This window comes from Lonchura striata, chromosome 21, assembly GCF_046129695.1.
Source record: "Lonchura striata isolate bLonStr1 chromosome 21, bLonStr1.mat, whole genome shotgun sequence".
Classification (NCBI taxonomy): Eukaryota; Metazoa; Chordata; class Aves; order Passeriformes; family Estrildidae; genus Lonchura; species Lonchura striata.
Genome location: NC_134623.1, coordinates 6,462,169 through 6,465,471, shown reverse-complemented (window position 1 = coordinate 6,465,471; position 3,303 = coordinate 6,462,169). Strand labels below are relative to the sequence as shown.

The window sequence follows — 3,303 nt, the reverse complement described above, 5'->3', positions numbered from 1 at the left end:
TTCCCAGGGAAAATGGCCAAAGGATGTGCCCAGCGGCCCCTGGCTCTGGGCTGGCACCTGACTGCAAAAAACTCCTTTTTTAGAAGGAGGGATCGCAGACCGAAGTTGTCCCTCCCTAAACTTCTGCTGCCCTGGCAGACCCAAGGGAGCCCTCCAAACTGACATCAGGAACCTGGACTGGTGAGTTTTCTTTCCCAGAGAAAATGGACAAAGGATGTGCACAGGGGCCCCTGGCCCTGGGCCGGGTCCTCACTGCAAAGAATCCTTATATCGAAGGATGGACCCCAGACTGAAGTAGTCCCCACCTCAAACTTGTGCTGCCCTGATAGACCCAAGGGAGGCCTACAAACTGACATCAGGAACCTCGACTGGTGAGTTGTATTTCGCATGTAAAATGGCCAAAGGGTGGGCCCAGGGGCCCCTGGCCCTGGACTGAGACCTGACTGCAAAAAATCCATACATCGAAGGATGGACCCTAGACCGAAGTTGTCCCCTCTTCAAGGTTCTTCTGCCCTGATAGACCCAAGGGAGCCCTACAAAGTGACATCAGGAACCTGGACTGGTGTGTTTTCTTTCCCAGGGAAAATTGCCAATGGCTGTGCTCAGGGGGTCCTGGCCCTGGGATGGGACCTGGCTGCAAAAATTTATTATATCGAAGGATGGACCCCAGACTGAAGTAGTCCCCACCTCAAACTTGTGCTGCCCCGATAGACCCAAGAGAGCCCTACAAACTGACATCAGCAACCTGGACTGGTGAGTTGTATTTCGCATGGAAAATGGCCAATGGATGTGCCCAGGGGCCCCTGGCCCTGGGCTGGGCCTTGATTGCAAAAAAATCCTTATATCGTAGGATGGACCCCAGACCGGAGTGTTTCCCTCCTGAATCTTGTGCTGCCCTGATAGACCCAAGGGAGCCCTACAAACAGACATCAGGAATCTGGACTGGTGAGTTGTATTTCGCATGGAAAATGGCCAAAGGATGTGCACTGGGGCCCCTGGCTCTGGGCTGGCACCTGACTGCAAAGAATCCCTGTATCGAAGAATGGATCGCAGACTGAAATTCTCCCCTCCTCAAGGTTATTCTGCCCTTATAGTCCTAAGGGAGCCCTACAAAGTGACATCAGGAACCTGGACTGGTGAGTTTTCTTTCCCAGGGAAAATGGCCAAAGGATGTGCCCAGGGGCTCCTGGCCCTGGGATGGGACCTCGCTGCAAAAAATTCTTATATCGAAGGATGTACCCCAGACCGAAGTTTTCCCTACCTAAACTTGTGCTGCCCTGATATACCCAATGGAGTCCTACAAACTGACATTAGGAACCTGGACTGGTGAGTTGTATTTCGCATGTAAAATGGCCAAAGGATGTGCCCAGGGGCCCCTGGGACTGGGCTGGGCACCTGACTGCAAAGAATCCTTATATCGAAGGATGGATCGCAGACCAAAGTTTTCCGTACCTCATAATTGTGCTACCCTGATACATCCAAGGGAGCCCTACAAACTGACTTCAGGAAGCTGGAATGGTGAAGTTTCTTTCCCAGGGAAAATGGCCAAAGGTTGTGCCCAGGGGCTACTGGCCCTGGGATGGGAGCTCACTGCAAAAAATCCTTATATCGAAGGATGTACCCCAGACCAAAGTTGTCCCCTCCTCAAACTTGTGCCGCCCTGATAGCCCCAAGGGAGCCCTACAAACTGACATCCGGAACCTGGACTGGTGAGTCTTCTTTCCCAGGGAAAATTGCCAAAGGATGTACCCAGGGCCCCCTGGCCCTGGGCTGGGCCCTGACTGCAAATAATCCTTATATCGAAGGATGGACCCTAGATTGAAGTTTTCCCCACCTCAAAATTGTGCTGCCCTGATAGACCCAAGGGAGCCCTACAAACTGTCATCAGGAAGCTGGAATGGTGAGTTTTCTTTCCCAGGGAAAATGGCCGAAGGATGTGCCTAGGGACCCCTGGCACTGGGCTGGGCCCTGACTGCAAAAAATCCTTATAGCTTAGGATGGATCGCAGACCGAACTTGTCCCTACCTAAACTTGTGCTGCCCCGATAGACCCAAGGGAGCCCTACAAACTGACATCAGCAACCTGGACTGGTGAGTTTTCTTTACCAGGGAAAATGGACAAAGGATATGCTCAGGGGCCCCTGGCCCTGGGCTGGAACCTGACTGCAAAAAACTCCTTATATCGAAGCATGGATAGCAGACCGAAGTAGTCCCCACCTCAAACTTGTGCTGCCCTGATATACCCATTGGAGCCCTACAAACTGACATCAGGCACCTGGACTGGTGAGTTGTATTTCGCATGGAAAATGGCCAAAGGATGCGCCCAGTGGCCCCTGGCCCTGTGCGGGTGCCTGACTGCAAAATATCCATACATCGAAGGATGGACCCTAGACCAAAGTTGTCCCCTCTTCAAGGTTCTTCTGCCCTGATAGACCCAAAGGAGCCCTACAAAATGACATCAGGAACCTGGACTGGTGAGTTTTCTTTCCAAAGGAAAATTGCCAATGGTTGTGCCCAGGGGGTCCTGGCCCTGGGATTTACCTGGCTGCAAGAAATTATGATATCGAAGGATGTATACCAGACTGAAGTAGTCCCCACCTCAAACTTGTGCTGCCCTGATAGACCCAAGGGAGCCCTGCAAACTGACATCAGGTAGCTGGACTTGTGAGTTTTCTTTCGCATGTAAAATGGCCAAAGGATGTGCCCAGGAGCCCCTGGCCCTGGGCTGGGGCCTCACTGCAAAGAATCCTTATATCGAAGGATGGATAGCAGACCAAAGTTTTCCGTACCTCATAATTGTTCTACCCTGATACATCCAAGGGAGCCCTACAAACTGACATCAGGAAGCTGGACTGGTGAGTTTTCTTTCCCAGGGAAAATGGCCAAAGGATGTGCACAGGGGCCCCTGGCCATGGGGTGGCACCTGACTGCAAAGAATCCTTATATCGAAGGATGGATCGCAGACCGAAGTTTTCCCCTCCTCAAAATTGTGCGGCCCTGATAGACCCAAGTGAGCACAGCAAACTGACATCAGGAACCTGGACTGGTGAGTTTTCTTTCCCAGGGAAAATGGCCAAAGGATGTGCCCAGGGGCACCTGGCCCTGGGCTGGCACCTGACTGCAAAAAACTCCTTATATCGAAGGATGAATAGCAGACCGAAGTTGTCCCCTCCTGAAACTTGTGCCGCCCTGATGGACCCAAGGGAGCCCTGCAAACTGACATCAGGAACCTGGACTGGTGAGTCTTCTTTACCAGGGAAAATGGCCAAAGGATGTGCTCAGGGGCCCCTGGCCCTGTGCTGGG

The 3,303-nt window shown here is 52.5% G+C and overlaps 1 long non-coding RNA gene across 1 annotated transcript; it reads left to right on the top strand.

Moving 5' to 3' along the window:
- Window positions 1–533: 533 nt before the first annotated feature.
- LOC144247304 (uncharacterized) lies at window positions 534–1,276 on the top strand. Its single transcript, XR_013341019.1, has 3 exons — window positions 534–945; window positions 1,077–1,136; window positions 1,233–1,276. It is a non-coding gene; the product is annotated as an uncharacterized LOC144247304 (long non-coding RNA).
- The last annotated feature ends 2,027 nt before the right edge of the window (window positions 1,277–3,303 follow it).